Raw genomic sequence first — 23,859 nt, 5'->3', positions numbered from 1 at the left:
GAGGAACCAGAGATGGGACCAGACAGGAAGTCTTCTACAGAGATGATGCAGCTGGAGGAACCAGAGATGGGACCAGACAGGAAGTCTTCTACAGAGATGATGCAGCTGGAGGAACCAGAGATTGGACCAGACAGGAAGTCTTCTACAAAGATGATGCAGCTGGAGGAACCAGAGATGGGACCAGACAGGAAGTCTTCTATAGAGATGATGCAGCTGGAGGAACCAGAGATGGGACCAGACAGGAAGTCTTCTACGGAGATGATGCAGCTGGAGGAACCAGAGAGGGGAACAGACAGGAAGTCTTCTGTAGAGATGATGCAGCTGGAGGAACCAGAGATGGGACCAGACAGGAAGTATTCTATGGAGATGCAGATCAGCCCAGACAGGAAACCCTCTGAGGACTTTAGCGCTGACATCAAGGCCGAGCTGGAAGACAGTCCAGAGTACCAGCTGTTCAGACAGACCTCGTTTATAGGGGATGACAACCATCCACAGGCTGAAGCAGCCAAGGAGGAGCTCCCAACAGACCACACAAACGACACCCCAACCTTCATTTTCAGCCCCTGTATGCACGAAGACAGGCGGGATGAGTTATTCACTAAGGCTGAGAACCTGGTGGGGAATGAAAGCCCTGTGAGTCTGAAGCATGAAGTCGCAGCGGACTCTCCCGGGACAAGCCTAGGAACCAGGACTCCCCATTCAAGCACGGGGGAGAGTGAGAAACACGAAGGATTAGCAGACACCCCACAGATGAGCCCACTCACATTCCCCACTCAGGAGGTTGACCTGCCCACAGTTTATAAAGAGACAGAGAGAATGGATGGGATGAAAGTACTAGGAGATGTGATTCATGGTGATGAAGAAATCTTTCCAGAAACTGAAGATTTAGTCGTAGAAACCAAATCAGCGACTCTGTCCCCTGTTCGGGAACCGCTGTTACAAGAAGTCACGATCCAACGGAAGACCTCCCCCAGACCGGTTAAAGTGGTGAGAGATATGTCAGGGATGGAGTCCCTCCTCAGGGGAGATATGGATCACGACCTAGAACAGAGACCATCACCTGTCCGTGGCGCTGAAGTGATGACAGTTCAGGAACCGCTGTTACAAGAAGTCAGGATGGAAAGGAAACCACTCCCCAGACTGGTTACAGTAGTGAGCGATATGTCAGGGATGGAGTTCCTCCTCAGGGGAGATATGGATCACTACCTAGAACAGAGATGTATGGTAAATAGTGGTTCACCAAAGGATGACATCGACCAACAACAGAGTTTGAAACAGACCATCCTTGCCAGGGATGACAAGCAACAATCTCTTATTTTCTCCACAAAGGAGGTAGACATGTCTACAGAAGATACAGAGACAGAAAAAGAAGACTGGTGGAAAGTGCAAGGCATGGATGATGGTGGCTCTCGGGGTGCCGAATCGATAATCTTGAACCCAGTTCAGGAGCCGATGTTACAAGAAGTCATGATCGAAAGGAAGACATCGCCCAGACCAGCTGTAGGAGTTAAAGATACGTCGGGCATGGAGGCACTCCTCAGTGGAGATTTAGAACAGTACCTAGACGACAGACGTGTAGATCTCAGTGGTGTACCGGAGGACGACATCGTACAAGAGAGATTTGAACAGGTTGTGATTACACGGGAGAGAAAACAGGAAACGCACACATTCTCCACTGAGCAGGTAGACCGGTCCGCAGCGGATAAAGTGACAGAGCGAGATGTTGTTAATGTAGTGCAAGTAGGAGCCGCGGAGGACGGTGTCATCTACGGTGATAAAGACTTCGTGCAGAGTTGTTCAGCTAGGGGGGGAGCATCGGAAAGTTCAGCTACTACAGTGATACGTTCAAGAGACTCAAAGAAGGTGACCTTTGACCTTCAAAGGACGTTTGATTCAGTTCTCCCTGCTCAAGCCTCTGAAGAGGATGACCAGGTCCCTGTAGAGACAAGACCCATCTTAGAGGACTGGGATGATTTAGAGATAAAACCATCGTACCACAAAACTACAGAACTTTCATACTCAAACCCATACATGCAAGACTCAATTTCAGCAGACAGAATTGCTCCTGAATCTAGTTGGGTTGTACCAGAGCGCCATGAAAGGGATGCAGCTGATCATGGAGCTGTGCACAGTCCAGACGGTGTGGGTCAGGCCCTCAGACCTGCAGACTTAGAGGTCCTCTTTCCTTTGGCCCTGGGCCACCCTGAGAGACGACTCTCCCATGGGGATTCTCTGGAGACCAGTCCTGTCATGAATGAAGGTTCCTCCAGGAAGTCCCCTGACTCTATAGAGCCAAGCTCAACCGGGGACTCCCCTGCCTTGACTCACTGGAGAGCAGCCCTACTGAACTGAAACAAGACACAGGCTTTCAGGCGACAAAGAAGACAGCTGTGTATGAAGACTACTACTCTCAGCTTAGAGCCTGTCTCGGTGAGGAGCACGTCAGCAACATTGAGAATGAGGATTACTCCAAACTGACTTATCAAATGGATGGTGAGCGCGAGGGTCCCCTCCCATTGAAGGGGAAGACCCTGAGTGGCGCTCCATGCCCATAAATCTGAGCTCAAACCCTGAGGATGATATGGACGACGTGGATGCAGAGGGCAGCGAGACCGGCCAGAGACAGTTCACCCCAGAGGAGGAGATGTTCAAAATGGCCGCCAAGATCAAAACCTTTGAGGAGATGGAGCAGGACGTTAAAACGAAGACAGACGGGAAACCCTCAGACGGCTCTGTGTTATCAGACTCTGAGGATTATGAAGAATGTCAGTCGATCGTTGACCTGATGGACAGGGAGGCAAAATCATCTAAGCCCAAAACCGACGCCGGTACTCTTCAGTCTGAAATTGAAACTGTGGCTGAAATCCAACCCTCAGTCCCTGGTGCAGTAACTGCGTTGGATAGTTCAGTTCACTATGAAGCTCACCTACCATACAGTGCCTCAGGACATCCACCATCAGGAAAACTGGTCTCTGAGCACCTCGAATATCGTTCACTAAGCACTGAAAGAGAACAATATACCACAGAGAACATCAGTGAAAATATCAGTGAACGTACTGAGCAGAAAGAGAAGATAGATGTAATATCAGCTATGCAAGCACACGAGGTGGAGATGGATCAGTCACAGTTGAGTGTCAGTCAGTCTGGTGAAAGTCAGTCAGTCAAACCAGAGGTGTCGTGCACCGACGATGAAAGCTTCAAGGAGGTGAAGGATGCGAATGGTAAGGCAGCCGTGTTGGAAATGCATCCCGAAGACATGCCTGTTCAAGGAGAGCTGGTCCCATGGAGTGCCATGTCAGACGACAACGAGGATGACAATGACGACGAAGCCTTCGCAGCACGTGTGGAGGCGGAGGAACGAAGGATGATGGCTCTCGTGGAAGACCGCCGTACCCCTGACACCACACCGGGTCGCACACCAACCGAGGGGGGCACCCCCAATCCCTTCCAGTTCCAGGAAGGGAAGTTCTTTGAGATGACCAGAGGGGGCGCTATCGACATGACAAGGAGAAGCGTTGAAGAGGAGGGCGAGGGCTATGCCTTCTTTCACATAGGAGAACACCCAGTTGACCAGGTTCTGTTCGAGGACACTGGAGATTGCGCTAGCCCCGATCTTCTCAGAACAGAACAGACTATTGCCATTGGTGATCTACACATCCAGAAGGGGGACCAAACCAAAGATGATTCTGACTCCTCCTTCCAGACTATACCATTACCCGAGGCTGATCAGAGGGGGAAACCAGTGGCCAAACCCAGTACCTCCATCAAAATGGAGCCAAAAGCCGAAACATTCCCCTGCTAGAAGCGAAGATGGGAAGCTTCTTAGAGGTAGATTCTCCAGACCCGACTATAGCTGAACTCCAGATGTTTACCACCACTGCTCTTGTCACCCGCTCTGTGTACTCTGAACAGGTCCGCCAGTCATCCGACTCATCTCTTGAGGATGAAGGAGAAGAGGAGCAGGGTTCTGTCATTGAGATGCCCGCTGGCTATTATGACTCAGTGGCACCCCCTAGTGTCCTGCAAGGGTATGACACCTCGGCAGGGTATGACACCTCAGTGGCACCCCCTAGTGTCCTGCAAGGGTATGACACCTCGTCAGGGTCTAACACCTCAGTGGCACCCACTAGTGTCCTGGCAGGGTCTGACACCTCTAGTGTCCTGGAAGGGTCTGACATCTCAATGGCACCCCCTAGTGTCCTGGCAGGGTCTGACACCTCTAGTGTCCTGGAAGTGTCTGACATCTCAGTTGCACCCTCTAGTGTCCTGCAAGGGTCTGACATCTCAATGGCACCCCCTAGTGTCCTGGCAGGGTCTGACATCTCAGTTGCACCCTCTAGTGTCCTGCAAGGGTCTGACATCTCAATGGCACCCCCTAGTGTCCTGGCAGGGTCTGACACCTCTAGTGTCCTGGAAGGGTCTGACACCTCAGTTGCACCCTGTAGTGTCCTGGCAGGGTCCTACACTACAGCAGACACTGTGGCTAAGGATGAAAGCAGTTTCAAATCAAAGATACCCATCAAAGCCGGTTCAATGAAATCAGACCTCGGCCTTGAGCAGAAATCAACAGTGGAGGAATCTCTTGTTCAGGACTGGAGGACGAGGTCCGAGGAGGATTTTGGAGCCGGGAAGAAAATCTTAACTGACAAAGACAGCAGGAGTCACTCCGACAGCGACCATCCTGCAACTGAATCCAAACCTCTCACCTCCAGACTCCCTGTCATGGGCAAACACAAACCCACAGCCCACTCCTCCTCCTCCTCCTCCTCTTCCCAGCCCGACAGAGACCAGGGCTCTGACGTACGAGAGCTTTCCCTCCGATCCTCTCTGGATGTCGACGACATCAGCAGCAGTGGTGATCACAACAGTCCAGATTCTGTTATCTTCAAGTATGACAGAACAACGCCTCGCAGATCTGCCGGACACGAGGGCGTTGTCGACTCAGGCACGGGTGCGAGCTTCCTCGGTGACGGGGGGAGGTGTTTGAGTCGAGACCCATCTGGGAAGACTCAGTAGAAACTCAGATGCAGCGAATCTGGGATGATGGGATAACGGAGCGGAAGCAAGGTACAAAAATCTGGCACTTCCTTTTCCCTCTCTTTCTCTGCTCCTGGAAGACCTGTCTTTGTCCTTAGTCAAGACCAAGCATCTGTCACTTTTCTGTTGTGTGTCTTGTTTTGTCATTTGTGCCGTGCTGTGTTGTCTTGTCTTGTGTTGTCTTGTCCTGTTCTGTCTGTCTTTCTGTGTTGTCTTGTCCTGTGCTGTGTTGTCTTGTGTTGTTTCTTTTCCATATAAATGTCTGTGTCTATTGACGTGCTTGTCTAGAAGTCTATTGTCTATGTATGTGTACATTAAATCTCAAGATTGATTTACCTAGATGTGTTAGAGAAAACTCATGATTAACTTCAGGACAGACTACTATTACTGAAACTCCTTATACTAATAATGACCACATTGAGTTTTGGAATGCCTGCCTTTCCATCCGTTTAAGTACTAATCGACTACAAATACACTGCCGTGGTGGTCCGAGTAGAGCAGGTATCGTCATCAAACAGTATGGATCAGAACATCAGCCCTGCTTCCTTACTTCACCCATCATCAGCACCATGACCTCCACAAATATAACATAGAGGTCGGTTACATTACATTACTAAAATGTATCTGTACCTTCAAGAACCTAGAAAACATCCATGATCAACATGATATCTGGAGAGTTTTAAACTGTTATATTTTCAGAGGAGTTAGGCCTGCGCCTCAAAATGGCACCCTATTCCCTATGGGCCCTGTGGTCTAAAGTAGTGCACTTATTCCCTATGGGCCCTGTAGCTCAAAGTAGTGCACCCTATTCCCTATGGGCCCTGTGGTCTAAAGTAGTGCACCCTATTCCCTATGGGCCCTGTGGTCTAAAGTAGTGCACCCTGTTCCATATGGCCCCTGTGGTCTAACGTAGTGAACCCTATTCCCTATGGGCCCTGTGGTCTAAAGTAGTGCAATGTAAAGGGAATATGATGCCATTTGGGACGTAGTCTTAGCGTTGTTACCGCGCTGCTGTTGAGCTGTTATGACCTGTGGTGTAACCTCTGTCCGTGGTGGTGTTCGTAGTGGATTGGCACGACGATGCAGACAGGAAAGAGGAGACGTTGGCTATCGTTGCAGACCTGCTGGGGTTCAGCTGGACAGGTACGTTATCCAGGTGGTGTTTACCTGGTGTAGAAGGTATGTATGAAATAGGAGTGAAAAGCTGTTGGAATACTGGTCAAATGTTGTCCACTATGTAGGGAATAAGGGTACTGTAATAAGGGTACCCACTATGTAGGGAATAAGGGTACTGTAATAAGGGTACCCACTATGTAGGGAATAAGGGTACTGTAATAAGGGTATCCACTATGTAGGTTATAAGGGTACTGTAATAAGGGTACCCACTATGTAGGGAATAAGGGTACTGTAATAAGGGTACTGTAATAAGGGTACCCACAATGTAGGGAATAAGGGTACTGTAATAAGGGTACCCACTATGTAGGGAATAAGGGTACTGTAATAAGGGTATCCACTATGTAGGTTATAAGGGTACTGTAATAAGGGTACCCACTATGTAGGGAATAAGGGTACTGTAATAAGGGTACTGTAATAAGGGTACCCACAATGTAGGGAATAAGGGTACTGTAATAAGGGTACCCACTATGTAGGGAACAAGGGTACTGTAATAAGTGTACTGTAATAAGGGTACCCACTATGTAGGGAATAAGGGTACTGTAATAAGGGTACTGTAATAAGGGTACCCACTATGTAGGGAATAAGGGTACTGTAATAAGGGTACCCACTATGTAGGGAACAAGAGTACTGTAATAAGGGTACTGTAATAAGGGTACCCACTATGTAGGGAATAAGGGTACTGTAATAAGGGTACTGTAATAAGGGTACCCACTATGTAGGGAATAAGGGTACTGTAATAAGGGTACCCACTATGTAGGTTATAAGGGTACTGTAATAAGGGTACCCACTATGTAGGGAATAAGGGTACTGTAATAAGGGTACTGTAATAAGGGTACTGTAATAAGGGTACTGTAATAAGGGTACCCACTATGTAGGGAATAAGGGTACTGTAATAAGGGTAACCACTATGTAGGGAATAAGGGTACTGTAATAAGGGTACCCACTATGTAGCGAATAAGGGTACCCACTACGTAGGGAATAAGAGTACTGTAATAAGGGTACGGTTTAGGACGTCACCTCAGTGTCGTCGTCCCCCCGTGTGTCTCAGAGCTGGCGAGGGAGCTGGAGTTCAACGAGGATGAGATCCAGGAAGTGAGGACGGAGAACCCTAACTCTCTACAGGAGCAGAGCCACGCCCTGCTGCAGCGCTGGGCTGAGAGAGAGGGAAAACACGCCACCGGTATGTCGTAAAGTAGAGCACTATGTAGGGAATAGGGTGCCATTTTGGCACTCAGCTGTGGACTCAACCACGGAAACCATCCATCTCTGGACAAAAGTAGTGCACTATGTAGGGAATAGGGTGCCATTTTGGCACTCAGCTGTGGACTCAACCACGGAAACCATCCATCTCTGGACAAAAGTAGTGCACTATGTAGGGAATAGGGTGCCATTTTGGCACTCAGCTGTGGACTCAACCACGGAAACCATCCATCTCTGGACAAAAGTAGTGCACTATGTAGGGAATAGGGTGCCATTTTGGCACTCAGCTGTGGACTCAACCACGGAAACCATCCATCTCTGGACAAAAGTAGTGCACTATGTAGGGAATAGGGTGCCATTTTGGCACTCAGCTGTGGACTCAACCACGGAAACCATCCATCTCTGGACAAAAGTAGTGCACTATGTAGGGAATAGGGTGCCATTTTGGCACTCAGCTGTGGACTCAACCACGGAAACCATCCATCTCTGGACAAAAGTAGTGCACTATGTAGGGAATAGGGTGCCATTTTGGCACTCAGCTGTGGACTCAACCACGGAAACCATCCATCTCTGGACAAAAGTAGTGCACTATGTAGGGAATAGGGTGCCATTTTGGCACTCAGCTGTGGACTCAACCACGGAAACCATCCATCTCTGGACAAAAGTAGTGCACTATGTAGGGAATAGGGTGCCATTTTGGCACTCAGCTGTGGACTCAACCACGGAAACCATCCATCTCTGGACAAAAGTAGTGCACTATGTAGGGAATAGGGTGCCATTTTGGCACTCAGCTGTGGACTCAACCACGGAAACCATCCATCTCTGGACAAAAGTAGTGCACTATGTAGGGAATAGGGTGCCATTTTGGCACTCAGCTGTGGACTCAACCACGGAAACCATCCATCTCTGGACAAAAGTAGAGCACTATGTAGGGAATAGGGTGCCATTTTGGCACTCAGCTGTGGACTCAACCACAGAAACCATCCATCTCTGGACAAAAGTAGTGCACTATGTAGGGAATAGGGTGCCATTTTGGCACTCAGCTGTGGACTCAACCACGGAAACCATCCATCTCTGGACAAAAGTAGTGCACTATGTAGGGAATAGGGTGCCATTTTGGCACTCAGCTGTGGACTCAACCACGGACTCAACCACGGAAACCATCCATCTCTGGACAAAAGTAGTGCACTATGTAGGGAATAGGGTGCCATTTTGGCACTCAGCTGTGGACTCAACCACGGAAACCATCCATCTCTGGACAAAAGTAGTGCACTATGTAGGGAATAGGGTGCCATTTTGGCACTCAGCTGTGGACTCAACCACGGAAACCATCCATCTCTGGACAAAAGTAGTGCACTATGTAGGGAATAGGGTGCCATTTTGGCACTCAGCTGTGGACTCAACCACGGAAACCATCCATCTCTGGACAAAAGTAGAGCACTATGTAGGGAATAGGGTGCCATTTTGGCACTCAGCTGTGGACTCAACCACGGAAACCATCCATCTCTGGACAAAAGTAGTGCACTATGTAGGGAATAAGGTGCCATTTTGGCACTCAGCTGTGGACTCAACCACGGAAACCATCCATCTCTGGACAAAAGTAGTGCACTATGTAGGGAATAGGGTGCCATTTTGGCACTCAGCTGTGGACTCAACCACGGACTCAACCAAGGAAACCATCCATCTCTGGACAAAAGTAGTGCACTATGTAGGGAATAGGGTGCCATTTTGGCACTCAGCTGTGGACTCAACCACGGAAACCATCCATCTCTGGACAAAAGTAGAGCACTATGTAGGGAATAGGGTGCCATTTTGGCACTCAGCTGTGGACTCAACCACGGAAACCATCCATCTCTGGACAAAAGTAGTGCACTATGTAGGGAATAGGGTGCCATTTTGGCACTCAGCTGTGGACTCAACCACGGAAACCATCCATCTCTGGACAAAAGTAGTTGCACTATGTAGGGAATAGGGTGCCATTTTGGCACTCAGCTGTGGACTCAACCACGGAAACCATCCATCTCTGGACAAAAGTAGTGCACTATGTAGGGAATAGGGTGCCATTTTGGCACTCAGCTGTGGACTCAACCACGGAAACCATCCATCTCTGGACAAAAGTAGTGCACTATGTAGGGAATAGGGTGCCATTTTGGCACTCAGCTGTGGACTCAACCACGGACTCAACCAAGGAAACCATCCATCTCTGGACAAAAGTAGTGCACTATGTAGGGAATAGGGTGCCATTTTGGCACTCAGCTGTGGACTCAACCACGGAAACCATCCATCTCTGGACAAAAGTAGAGCACTATGTAGGGAATAGGGTGCCATTTTGGCACTCAGCTGTGGACTCAACCACGGAAACCATCCATCTCTGGACAAAAGTAGAGCACTATGTAGGGAATAGGGTGCCATTTTGGCACTCAGCTGTGGACTCAACCACGGAAACCATCCATCTCTGGACAAAAGTAGTGCACTATGTAGGGAATAGGGTGCCATTTTGGCACTCAGCTGTGGACTCAACCACGGAAACCATCCATCTCTGGACAAAAGTAGTGCACTATGTAGGGAATAGGGTGCCATTTTGGCACTCAGCTGTGGACTCAACCACGGAAACCATCCATCTCTGGACAAAAGTAGAGCACTATGTAGGGAATAGGGTGCCATTTTGGCACTCAGCTGTGGACTCAACCACGGAAACCATCCATCTCTGGACAAAAGTAGAGCACTATGTAGGGAATAGGGTGCCATTTTGGCACTCAGCTGTGGACTCAACCACGGAAACCATCCATCTCTGGACAAAAGTAGTGCACTATGTAGGGAATAGGGTGCCATTTTGGCACTCAGCTGTGGACTCAACCACGGAAACCATCCATCTCTGGACAAAAGTAGAGGCACTATGTAGGGAATAGGGTGCCATTTTGGCACTCAGCTGTGGACTCAACCACGGAAACCATCCATCTCTGGACAAAAGTAGTGCACTATGTAGGGAATAGGGTGCCATTTTGGCACTCAGCTGTGGACTCAACCACGGAAACCATCCATCTCTGGACAAAAGTAGTGCACTATGTAGGGAATAGGGTGCCATTTTGGCACTCAGCTGTGGACTCAACCACGGAAACCATCCATCTCTGGACAAAAGTAGTGCACTATGTAGGGAATAGGGTGCCATTTTGGCACTCAGCTGTGGACTCAACCACGGAAACCATCCATCTCTGGACAAAAGTAGTGCACTATGTAGGGAATAGGGTGCCATTTTGGCACTCAGCTGTGGACTCAACCACGGAAACCATCCATCTCTGGACAAAAGTAGTGCACTATGTAGGGAATAGGGTGCCATTTTGGCACTCAGCTGTGGACTCAACCACGGAAACCATCCATCTCTGGACAAAAGTAGTGCACTATGTAGGGAATAGGGTGCCATTTTGGCACTCAGCTGTGGACTCAACCACGGAAACCATCCATCTCTGGACAAAAGTAGTGCACTATGTAGGGAATAGGGTGCCATTTTGGCACTCAGCTGTGGACTCAACCACGGAAACCATCCATCTCTGGACAAAAGTAGTGCACTATGTAGGGAATAGGGTGCCATTTTGGCACTCAGCTGTGGACTCAACCACGGAAACCATCCATCTCTGGACAAAAGTAGTGCACTATGTAGGGAATAGGGTGCCATTTTGGCACTCAGCTGTGGACTCAACCACGGAAACCATCCATCTCTGGACAAAAGTAGTGCACTATGTAGGGAATAGGGTGCCATTTTGGCACTCAGCTGTGGACTCAACCACGGAAACCATCCATCTCTGGACAAAAGTAGTGCACTATGTAGGGAATAGGGTGCCATTTTGGCACTCAGCTGTGGACTCAACCACGGAAACCATCCATCTCTGGACAAAAGTAGAGCACTATGTAGGGAATAGGGTGCCATTTTGGCACTCAGCTGTGGACTCAACCACGGAAACCATCCATCTCTGGACAAAAGTAGTGCACTATGTAGGGAATAGGGTGCCATTTTGGCACTCAGCTGTGGACTCAACCACGGAAACCATCCATCTCTGGACAAAAGTAGAGGCACTATGTAGGGAATAGGGTGCCATTTTGGCACTCAGCTGTGGACTCAACCACGGAAACCATCCATCTCTGGACAAAAGTAGTGCACTATGTAGGGGAATAAGGGTACTGTAATAAGGGTAACCACTATGTAGTAAACAATATGGGTGTTTCGTAATGGGGCGGGGGTACCCAATTACGTAGCTTAATAAGGGTACCACCACGTAGGGAATAAGAGTACTGTAATAAGGGTACGGCTTCTAGGACGCCACCTCTCAGTGTCGCCGTCCCCGTGTGTCTCAGAGCTGGCGGCAGAGCTGGGAGTCTGGACCAGGATGAGATCCAGGAAGTGAGGACGGAGAACCCAACTCTCTACAGGACAAAGCCATAGTGCAGCTATGTAGGGAGATAGAGGGAACCATTTGGCACCGGTGGACTCAACCACGGAAACCATCCATCTCTGGACAAAAAGTAGTGCACTATGTAGGGAATAGGGTGCCATTTTGGCCATCCATCCATCTATATATGAATGATAAATATACGTACATCCATTCTCTGGATTTAAAGTAGTGCACAATCTAAACACGATAACCCATAATGACAAAGCAAAAAAATTTTTTTTGTTGCCATCCATTTATTTATGATGAATGATAAATATAATGATAAATATTATTCTTAAATGGTTTATATTTTTGTTTTGTTTATCAATTTTGTTTAAAAAAGTAAGTAGAAGTGAAATAAGTAAAAAATGATGATTATTATTATTATTGTTATTATTATGATGATTATTATTATTATTATTATTACTATTTATGATTATTATGAATGATAAATATGTCTTATTATTAATTATTATTATTATTACTATTATTATTATTATGATTATTATTATTATTATTATTATTATTATTATTATTATTATTAAAGTGATTATTATTATTATGATTATTATTGTATTCAGTATTATTTTATTATTATTATTATTATTATTATTATATTATTGATTATTATTATTATTATTATTATTATTATTACTATTATTATTATTATGATTATTATTATTATTATGATTGTTATTATTATTATTATTATTATTATTATTATTATTATTATTATTATTATTATTATTATTATGATTATTATTATTATTATTATTATTATTATTATTATTATTATTATTATGATTACTATATTATTATTATTATTATGATTATTATTGCTATTATTATTATTATTATTATTATTATTATTATATTAGTATTATTATTATTATTATTATTATTACTATTATTATTATTATGATTAATACTATTATTATTATTACTATGATTTAGTATTGGTATTATTATTATTATTATTATTATTATTATTATTATTATTATTACTTTATTATTATTATTATGATTGTTATTATTATTATTATTATTATTACTATTAGTATTATTATTATTATTACTATGATTGTTATTATTATTATGATTATGATTATTATTACTATTATTATTATTACTATTATTATTATTATTATTAAGTATTATTATTATTATTATTATTATTACGTATTATTATTATCATCAATACTATTATTATTGAAGTTACTATTATATTACATTACATATTATATTATTAGATTGTTATTATTATTATGGTTATGATTATTATTATTATTATTATTATTAAGATTATTATTATCATCAATACTATTATTATTACATTACAGAGATAGTATTATTATTATTATTACTATTAGTTATTATTACATTATTATTATTAGATTACTATTATTATTATTATTACAGATGAGAGAGGAGACTTGGACCAAAGCTACATACAGAGATAGATTATTATTATTATTACTATTACATTATCATCAGATAGATTAGATTACTATTACTATTAGATTATTATTATTATTACTATTATTATTATTATTATTATTATTATTATTATTATTATTATTATTATTATGATTGTTACTCATTACAGAGATAAGGAGATCTGTCCAGCAGAGGAGAGCCTGATAAAGAGAGACTGACCAAGATCAACCGGATGGGACATCTGGACCTGATAGAGACCCAGATGAAAGAAGTCAACACAGGACCAGACGTCCATTACAGAGATAGAGAAGACTCTGGACCAGACATGAAGGTACTGAGACCAGTTACATTACATTACAGAGATAGAGAAGACTCTGGACCAGAGTGAAGGTACTGGACCTGTTACATTACCATTTACATTACAGAGATAGAGAGGACTCTGACCAGCTACATTACAGAGATGAAGGACTGGACCAGTTACATTACATTACAGAGATAGAGAAGACCAGTTACATTAACATTGGAGAGATAGAGGAGATGGACCAGTTACATTACATTACAGAGATAGAGGAGACTCTGGACCAGTTACATTACATTACAGAGATAGAGGAGACTCTGGACCAGCTACATTACAGAGTAGAGAGGAGACTCTGGACCAGTTACATTACATTACAGAGATAGAGGAGACTCTGGACCAGTTACATTACAGAGATAGAGGAGACTCTGGACCAGTTACATTACATTACAGAGATAGAGGAGACTCTGGACCAGTTACATTACATTACAGAGATAGAGGAGACTCTGGACCAGTTACATTACAGAGATAGAGGAGACTCTGGACCAGTTACATTACAGAGATAGAGGAGACTCTGGACCAGTTACATTACATTACAGAGATAGAGGAGACTCTGGACCAGTTACATTACATTACAGAGATAGAGGAGACTCTGGACCAGTTACATTACATTACAGAGATAGAGGAGACTCTGGACCAGTTACATTACACAGATAGAGGAGACTCTGGACCAGTTACATTACATTACAGAGATAGAGGAGACTCTGGACCAGCTACATTACAGAGATAGAGGAGACTCTGGACCAGTTACATTACATTACAGAGATAGAGGAGACTCTGGACCAGTTACATTACATTACATTAAGACCTGGATCTTGAAAATGACTGGTTTGTTTGTTTTTGATTTGAAATACACATTTAAATATATACACTGTTTATAGCAGGTCTCCAGCTACCCAGACCTGTCTGATCAGGGTGCTGTGGGTGTGTCCAGCTTACATCTGTGCAAATCCGGTTATGTGTGTATAGCAATGGGAATGAAATATCCAACCAATGGCTCAAGTCGTGTTATAGGTCCAACCCACACCTGGAGGGTTGTGTGGTCCCTGTCCAGAAGAAAACCCTAGCCCCTATCTCTAGACACGTGTGGCGATCTGAGAGGATTGGACAGGTGTAAGCAATAGAACCAAAATTCCACCAAGAGGGTAAGGTGGATCTCGCACCATGTCACCACCCATCAATCACACTCAGATCTCCACAATTGTCTAGACTCTGGGCAGTAGGGACTAGGGGTTGGTTCTGGACAGTAGGGACTAGGGGTTGGTTCTGGACAGTAGGGACTAGGGGTTGGTTCTGGACAGTAGGGACTAGGGGTTGGTTCTGGACAGTAGATAGAGAAGACTCTGGACCAGTTACATTACATTACAGAGATAGAGGAGACTCTGGACCAGTTACATTACACAGATATAGACTCTGACCAGTTACATTACATTACAGAGATAGAGGAGACTCTGGACCAGCTATACAGAGATAGAGGAGACTCTGGACCAGTTACATTGGCATTATATATAGAGGACTTTAACAAAGGACAGAGATAGAGGACTTGGACTGTGTTAAGGCCACATTACAGAGATAGAGGTTAGTTCTGGACCAGTTACATTGGTTCTGGACAGTAAAGGGACTAGGGGAGACTCTGGACCAGTTACTATTACATTACAGAGATAGAGTGAGACTCTGGACAGTAGCTACGTTCTGGACAGTAGGGACTAGAGGTTGGTTCTGGAGCCAGTTACATTACATCTACAGTAGACCAGGGTTGACTCTGGACCAGTAGGGACATTACATCTACAGAGACCAGAGGAGGTTCTGGACCAGTAGGGGACATTACAGAGATATAATTCAAGACAATGAGACCAAGGAGTTACAGAGATAGAGGGGTGAGACTAGACTGACCAGTTACATTACATTACAGAGATAGAGAGACCAAGGAATCTGAATTCAGACATTACAGAGATAGAGGAGACAATGAGACCAGCAGTTAGTTCTGAACAGAGATAGAGAATTCTGACAGCTTACAGAGACCAAGGAGACTTAGTTCAGAGACAAGAGATAGAGGAGACTCTGGACCAGTTACATTACACAGATAGAGGAGACTCTGACCAGTTACATTACATTACAGAGACTTAGGAGGAGACTCTGGACCAATGAGATTACAGAGATAGACAATGAGACTTTGGACCAGTTACATTCCATTACAATGAGACCAAAGGGACTTGAATTAGAACAATAAGAACTTAGGGTTGAATTCCTAGAGAGGGATAGAGGAGGTTCTGGACAGTAGGGACCAGTTGCATTCATTACAGTAGGGACCAGGGTTGGTTCAGGACAGTAGGGACTAGGGGTTGGTTCTGGACACAGGGACTTTGGGTTGACTCTGGACCAGTAGGGACCAGGGGTTACATTACAGAGATAGAGGAGACTCTGGACCAGCTACTAGGGTTACAGTAGGGACTAGGGGTTGTTCTGGACAGTAGGGACCAGGGTTGGTTACATTACAGAGATATAGGTTCTAGACTCTGGGACCTTCAAGGGATAGAGGAGACTCTGGACCAGTTACACTTTGGAAGTTGGTTCTGGACAGTAGGGACCAGGGGTTGGTTCAGGACAGAGATAGGGTTGGTTCTCTAGGGACCAGGGGTTGGTTTGGACAGTAGGGACCTAGAGGAGACTCTGGACCAGTTACATTACATTACAGTAGATAGAGGAGGTTCTGGACCAGCTAGGGACTATTGGTTCTGAACAGAGGGACTAGGGTTGGTTTGGACCAGTAGGGACTAGGGGTTACATCTGGACAGTAGGGATAGAGGTTGACTGGACAGTAGGGACCAGCTTGGTTCAGGACAGTAGGGACAAGGGTTGGTTCAGGACAGTTACTTGGGGTTACATTACAGAGATAGGGGTTGGTTCTGGACCAGTAGGGACTAGGGTTGGTTCTGGATAGTAGGGACTAGGGGTTGTTACTGGACAGTAAGGACTAGGGTTGGTTCTGGAAAATGACTGGGGTTGTTCTGGACAGTAGGGACCCCAAAGGGTTGGTTCTGGACAGTAGGGACTAGGGGTTGGTTCTGGACAGTAGGGACTAGACCTTGGATCTGGACAGTCAGGGTGCTGGACAGTAGGGACTAGGGGTTGGTTCTGGACAGTAGGGACTAGGTGTGTTCTGGACAGTAGGGAATGAAATATTCAACCAATGGGACCAGGGGTTGGTTCAGGACAGTAGGGACCAGGGGTTGGTTCAGGACCTGTAGGGACTTGGGGTTGGTTCTGGACAGAAGGGACCCTAGCCCCTGGTTCTGGACAGTAGAGACTAGGGAGGTTCTGGACAGTAGGGACCAGGGGTAAGTTCAATAGGGACCAAAATTCCTGGACAGTAGGGACCAAGGTGGTTCAGGACAGTAGGGACCAGGGAGTCAATTCTGGACACTAGGGACCAGGGGTTGGTTCAGGAATTGGGACCAGGGGTTGGTTCTGGGCAGTAGGGACTAGGGGTTGGTTCAGGACAGTAGGGACTAGGGGTTGGTTCTGGACAGTAGGGACTAGGGGCTTAGTTCTGGACAGTAGGGGCTAGGTTTTTCTGGACAGTAGGGACTAGGGGTTGGTTCTGGACAGTAGGGTCTAGGAAGGTTTTTCTGGACAGTAGGGACTAGGGGTTGGTTCTGGACAGGCCAGGGTACTATGGTAGCTCCAGTCAGTTCTGTCACAGTCCCTCTCAGGGGTTGGTTCTGGACAGTAGGGACCAGGGGTTGGTTCAGGACAGTAGGGACTAGGGGTTGGTTTCTGGGCAGTAGGGACTAGGGGTTGGTTCTGGGCAGTTGGGACTAGGGGTTGGTTCTGGGACAGTTGGGACTAGGAGCTTGGTTCTGGGCAGTAGGGACTAGGGCTTGGTTCTGGACAGTAGGGACTAGGGGTTAGTTCTGGGCAGTAGGGACTAGTTGGTTCTGGGACAGTAGGGACTAGGGGTTGGTTCTGGACCCAGTAGGGACTGGGGTTGGTTCTGGACAGGGACATAGGTTGGTAACTGTTTTTTCCAACATAGCGTTGGTTCTGGACAGTAGGACATCAGGGCTGTTTTCTGGACATAAGGACTAGGGGTTGGTTCCAACATAGGGCTGTTTCCCAACATAGGGCTGTTTTCTGACATAGGGATGTTTGTTTCTGGGCTGTTCCAACATCAGGGGTTTTCTGGGCTCTTTTTCAACAGTAGGGACTATTTGTTTCCAACAGTAGGGAACATCAGGGCTGTTTCCCAACATAATGATGTTTGTTTCCAACATCAGGGACATCAGGGCTGTTTCCATCAGTAGGTTTGTTTCCAACATCAGGGGTTTTCTGGACAGTAGGGCTGTTTTCCAACTAGGGCTATTTTCAACATAATGATGTTTGTTTCCAACATCAGGGCTGTTTTCCAACATCAGGGCTGGTTCCTAAGTGGGACCAGTTGGTTTCAGGACAGTAGGGACCAGGGGTTGGGCTGTTTTCAACAGTAGGGACAGGGCTGTTTTCTGAACAGTAGGGACTAATGATGTTTGTTTCCAACATAGAGACTAGGGCTGTTTTCCAATATAATGATGTTTGTTTCCAACCAGGGCTGGTTCAGGACAGAGGGACCAGGGTTAGTCTTGTAGGTTGGGAGAAATCAGAAAGTTGGTCTAGGACAGTAGGGACCAGGGGCTGGTTCTGGACAGTAGGGACCAGGGGTTGGTTCAGGACAAAGAGGGACCAGGGGTTTTCCAACATAATGATGTTTGTTTCCAACATCAGTGCTGTTCCCCAACATCAGTGCTGTTCCCCAACATCAGGGCTGTTTTCCAACATAATGATGTTAGTTTCCAACATCAGGGCTGTTTTCCAACATAAGGATATTTGTTTCCAACATCAGGGCTGTTTCCCAACATCAGGGCTGTTTTCCAACATAATGATGTTTGTTTCCAAATCAGGGCTGTTTTCCAATATAATGATTTTGTTTCCAACATCAGGGCTGTTTTCCAACATCAGGGCTGTTTTCCAACATAATGATGTTTGTTTCCAACATCAGGGCTGTGTTCCAACATAATTTTTTTGTTTCCAACATCAGGGCTGTTTTCCAACATCAGGGCTGTTTTCCAACATAATGATGTTTGTTTCCAACATCAGGGCTGTTTTCCAACATAATGATTTTGTTTCCAACATCAGGGCTGTTTTCCAACATCAGGGCTGTTTTCCAACATAATGATGTTTGTTTCCAACATCAGGGCTGTTTCCCAACATCAGGGCTGTTTCCCAACATAATGATGTTAGTTTCCAACATCAGGGCTGTTTTCCAATATAATGATTTTTGTTTCCAACATCAGTGCTGTGTTCCAACATCAGGGCTGTTTTTCAACATCAGGGCTGTTTTCCAACATCAGAGCTGTTTTCCAACATAATGATGTTTGTTTCCAACATCAGGGCTGTGTCCCAACATCAGGGCTGTTTCCCAACATCAGGGCTGTTTTCCAACATAATGGTGTTTGTTTCCAACATCAGGGCTGTTTTCCAACATCAGGGCTGTTTTCCAACATCAGGGCTGTTTTCCAATATAATGATGTTTGTTTCCAACATCAGGGCTGTGTTCCAACATCAGGGCTGTTTCCCAACATCAGGGCTGTTTCCCAACATAATGATGTTTGTTTCCAACATCAGGGCTGTTTTCCAACATCAGGGCTGTTTTCCAACATCAGGGCTGTTTTCCAATATAATGATGTTTGTTTCCAACATCAGGGCTGTGTTCCAACATCAGGGCTGTTCCCCAACATCAGGGCTGTTTCCCAACATCAGGGCTGTTTCCCAACATAATGATGTTTGTTTCCAACATCAGTGCTGTTCCCCAACATCAGTGCTGTTCCCCAACATCAGGGCTGTTTTCCAACATCAGGGCTGTTTTCCAACATCAGGGCTGTTTTCCAACATAATGATGTTTGTTTCCAACATCAGTGCTGTTCCCCAACATCAGTGCTGTTCCCCAACATCAGTGCTGTTCCCCAACATCAGGGCTGTTCCCCAACATCAGGGCTGTTTTCCAACATCAGGGCTGTTTTCCAACATAATGATGTTTGTTTCCAACATCAGTGCTGTTCCCCAACATCAGTGCTGTTCCCCAACATCAGGGCTGTTCCCCAACATCAGGGCTGTTTTCCAACATCAGGGCTGTTTTCCAACATAATGATGTTTGTTTCCAACATCAGTGCTGTTCCCCAACATCAGTGCTGTTCCCCAACATCAGGGCTGTGTTCCAACATCAGGGCTGTTTCCCAACATCAGGGCTGTTTCCCAACATCAGGGCTGTTTCCCAACATCAGGGCTGTTTTCCAACATCAGGGCTGTTTTCCAATATAATGATGTTTGTTTCCAACATGCTGTTTTAAATCCGCTAAGTTATTTGTTTCCTTGCCACGATACTAATGAGTAATTTGTTTGACGATCAGATGAGAGCATCATGACTGGTTGTGTTCTTGCCACATTTAAAGGTCCTTTTAATCGTTAAAGTACGTCTTTAGTATTTGGCCCATACATTATTTTATAGACATCCCCCAAATGTCACAGTGTAATTCGTATTCAGTGTAAGGGTTCATTTAGAGGGTTCTGCCAGTGATGCTGGTAGAGGACGATATAATCTGACCCTGTTTTGATCCTGAGTCTGTGTGTTTCTCTCTCTCTCTCTCTCTCTGTGTTTCTCTGTTTCTCTCTCTCTCATTCTGTCTCTGTCTCTCTATATTTCTGTCTCTCTCTCTCTCTGTGTTTCTCTGTTTCTCTCTCTCTCATTCTGTCTCTGTCTCTCTATTTCTGTCTCTCTCTCTCTCTTTCTCTGTCTGTCTGTCTGTCTGTCTGTCTGTCTGTCTGTCTGTCTGTCTGTCTGTCTGTCTGTCTGTCTGTCTCTCTGTCTGTCTGTCTCTCTGTCTCTCTGTCCTCTCTGTCTATATGTGTCTCTGTCTGCCAGTGTCTGTAGCCCTGTCCTCAGTGCAGGAGGATGTAGACAGCCTCAGACTGGTGAGGAGGGTGGACTCTTCTCCCAGACCGCCCCCAGCCGTCTCAGAGGAAGACTTATCAGTGGCCTCCCTCCTGGACATTCCTTCCTGGGCGGAGCCTATGGGCCACACCCACTCAGAGAGCATGCATGGGCTATTGGAGGACCTGGAGATCACAACGTATGTCAGTCAGAGAATGAGCCAATCAGCTTCATGGATGGATGAGAATATTTTTATATTCATTTACCTGTCGGCTTTAGTAAGAGAGGAGTATTCTACAGAGTTTGAGACTCATTATCAATCTGTCATTCCAGTAGATCATCAGAATGTAATATTGTCAATACCTGATAGCTCTTCCAGATTATCATAATAATAAGAATAATATTAATAATAATATATAATAATTATAATGATTATAATAATTGTTGCTTATATTATATAGTCATATAGTATGTCTCTTTGGAGTCTGCTAAAATGTAAATGTAACAGTGTTCATGCCATTCATGTTTCAGGGAGCTGAGCCCCAACCCGTGGGAGGACACGGTAACAAGGGAGTCTGCCACCGCCAGCGAGCAAGTAAGTCCCCCTCTGAACGTGATTGGAGCAGAAACATGGAGACTAGCGTCTCAGGTGTATGGCCCCCAGTACCAAACCAGAGACCAGCCTCAGGGCCAGCGCAGCAGAGTAGCAGTGGTCTGCTCCACGCTCAAGTGGGCGCAACTGGGCCTCTGCCAGCTGGTGTTGACCAAATGTCCCCACCGGGGCGAGGCGGAGTTTGAGCGTGAGCGCTGGCTGTCGCCGGAACAGCTCAGGATATCGTCTCCCATAGTGATCAGTGACTTTGGTCTGAGTCTGTCAGAGTCTGAGCAGGCAGAGACAGACTTCAGAGAACTCTGTGTTGGGTTTAGGGAGATGCCACTGGACAGAACCCTGAACCCTAAAACCAAAGCCAGGTTCTCCAGAGAGGCCAGCACAGAAATCTATGACCACGGTCATTTAGCTGAGTCTGACTGTAGCAACGCGTGTTCGCCTGAGAACCGTAGTCAGGCTTGTTCGCCTCAGGACTGTAGCCGTGGTCTGGCAAGTCTGGCCATGGCTGAGGAGGCTGACAAGAGAACAGTGGCTGAGGAGGCTGACCAGAGAACAGAAAAGCACATAGAAGAGATAACGGCTCGTTTCTACCGGGCCATGTACGGCTCAGAAGATGTCCTGCAGGTCACTGAGATGGTCCCTGATCCCCACAAGTCCGAAGACCGGTCAGAGAAACGCCTGAGCTGGTAGCTCAGAAAGAACCAATCACAGGTGGAGACACAGCTTCATTTATTGACAGCCAGGGAGAGGGTTGTGCCATGGCTCACTACAGCATGGTAGAGCAAACCAACGTCCAAAGGGCATTGCTCGCCTACAAAGTCCGGCAACCAGCGAGTTCACTCCGATGACACGTGACTCACCTGACAGGCACCCTAGCTTTATCACTGTCCGACTCCAGAACCTGATCATGCCAGTGAGGGCAAAACATCCGGGCATGTTCATGCCAAAACACTCAGTCTCCTGGCCAAGACACAACACTGTATTCACATCTCACTAACTACAGACCTCTGACTCCTGGATTCAGAAATGGAGTGCCTGTCACCTGACTCTCTACGGGGTCTCTCACCCATGGAAGAAGGGCTCATAACCGTAGCTAGATTATCATCCCCTGAGTCCGTAATGTCCGTTGGCGCCTACAGGGCAATTTCACCTGACTCCCCTCTCTGCGAGCGTAGGTAATGTCTCCAGATTCTGCCAGGGCATTCCGTGAAAGCAGGCCTCTTTCTCCCGGGTCGGGATGGGTGTAGATTTTCATCCGAGGTTAAAGCCTACATTATAGAGAGAACCGTCATATTTCCTTCAGACATATACAAGGGTAAAAAGGATTCCTGTGATTCAGAGAGATAGCAGATAGTGCTCTTGGTACCTCTCTCTCCTTCCCACACCGATATCACCCCGGAGTCCCCTCTCTCCTTGCTACCCAGATAGCATCCGGAGTCCCCTCTCCCCTCTTTACACCGATATTATCCAGAGACCCTTTCTCTCCTTACCATTCAGACATAACAGAGTTCCCATCCCCTGTGTCCCTCTGGAGGTGTTTTCTGATGACATATGGTCCCCATCGCCAGAGTTGTATGAATTGGTGACTGAGAGTAGGGACCCTGTCCCCCGAACTCCCAGTACCAGAGTATGACACACCTGTACCTGAGACACCTGTACCTGACACACCTGTACCTGACACACCTGTACCTGAGGCACCTGTACCTGACACACCTGCACCTGAGACACCTTTACCGGAGACTGATAGTATCATGATCCTAGGAGACTACAAGTCGTGGTCACCTGGTCACCTGTCGTGGTCAGCTGTGACATCAGAGATGGGCTATGCAGATCTGTTTTTCACTGAGTGCAGAGCATCCTCTCCAGAGTCTGTTACTTCACTGGATGAGTATAGGCAGCTTTCACCTAACTCGCCGGCTCCTCAACGCACACCCTCAGTGCGTGAGGAAAGTTCACTGTGTGATTCAATAGATAGATCCGTTTCACCTGAATCTTTTACTTCAGACCTAGACTATTCTGAGCTCTGTCTTGAGGAATTGCATGCCGTGGAAAGACCCGATTCTCCTAATTCAATATTGTCAGAAGTAGATACAGTAGCTGAAAGAGACATGGCAAAACATAGACCACAATCACCGGGATCTGATCCAGGATCTGAAACAGAAATGGAATGGGAGTTCATCCAATTGTCGTCCCTTCCTGAGCACAGATCCCAGATCTGTACAGCTCTCAGATCTCCTGAGTCATTTGGTTCAGACAGTGATGGAGTCCTTATATATCTAGACCATTTCTTATTAACTGACACGAGGCCACCTTCACCTAAATCTGATACGTTGTTGGATGATTGTAGGCCCTTCTCTCCCGACTCTCCACTTCCTGAGTTTAGTTTGCCGTTAGCTGAATATAAAACGTATCCGTCTAGAAGTAGACCCTCCTCGCCATCCTCAGTAACATCAGAATTTGAGTACTCTAGTTTAAGTCATGGAGAATCAGTAACTGAAAACCGATCGGAATCACCAGATCCGGAGATGTTACAAATTCCACAGTATAGAGCTAACTTCCTGGATTATGTAGTTCCTGTGAAAAAATACTCATCGGCGATAGAAATTGGTGAATTGAAATTCAGACCCCTGTCACCAGAATCAGTGACTTCAGA

General features: G+C 45.9%; 1 pseudogene; it reads left to right on the top strand.

Annotated features, from left to right (window-relative positions):
* The window catches only part of LOC127926874 (ankyrin-2-like), a 73,615-nt pseudogene extending 61,802 nt beyond the window's left edge, over positions 1–11,813 (top strand).
* The last annotated feature ends 12,046 nt before the right edge of the window (positions 11,814–23,859 follow it).

This window comes from Oncorhynchus keta, unplaced genomic scaffold (genome assembly GCF_023373465.1).
Source record: "Oncorhynchus keta strain PuntledgeMale-10-30-2019 unplaced genomic scaffold, Oket_V2 Un_contig_8564_pilon_pilon, whole genome shotgun sequence".
Lineage (NCBI taxonomy): Eukaryota > Metazoa > Chordata > Actinopteri > Salmoniformes > Salmonidae > Oncorhynchus > Oncorhynchus keta.
Note: the sequence above shows the minus strand (reverse complement) of the source record. Positions and strands in the feature narration are given on the sequence as shown.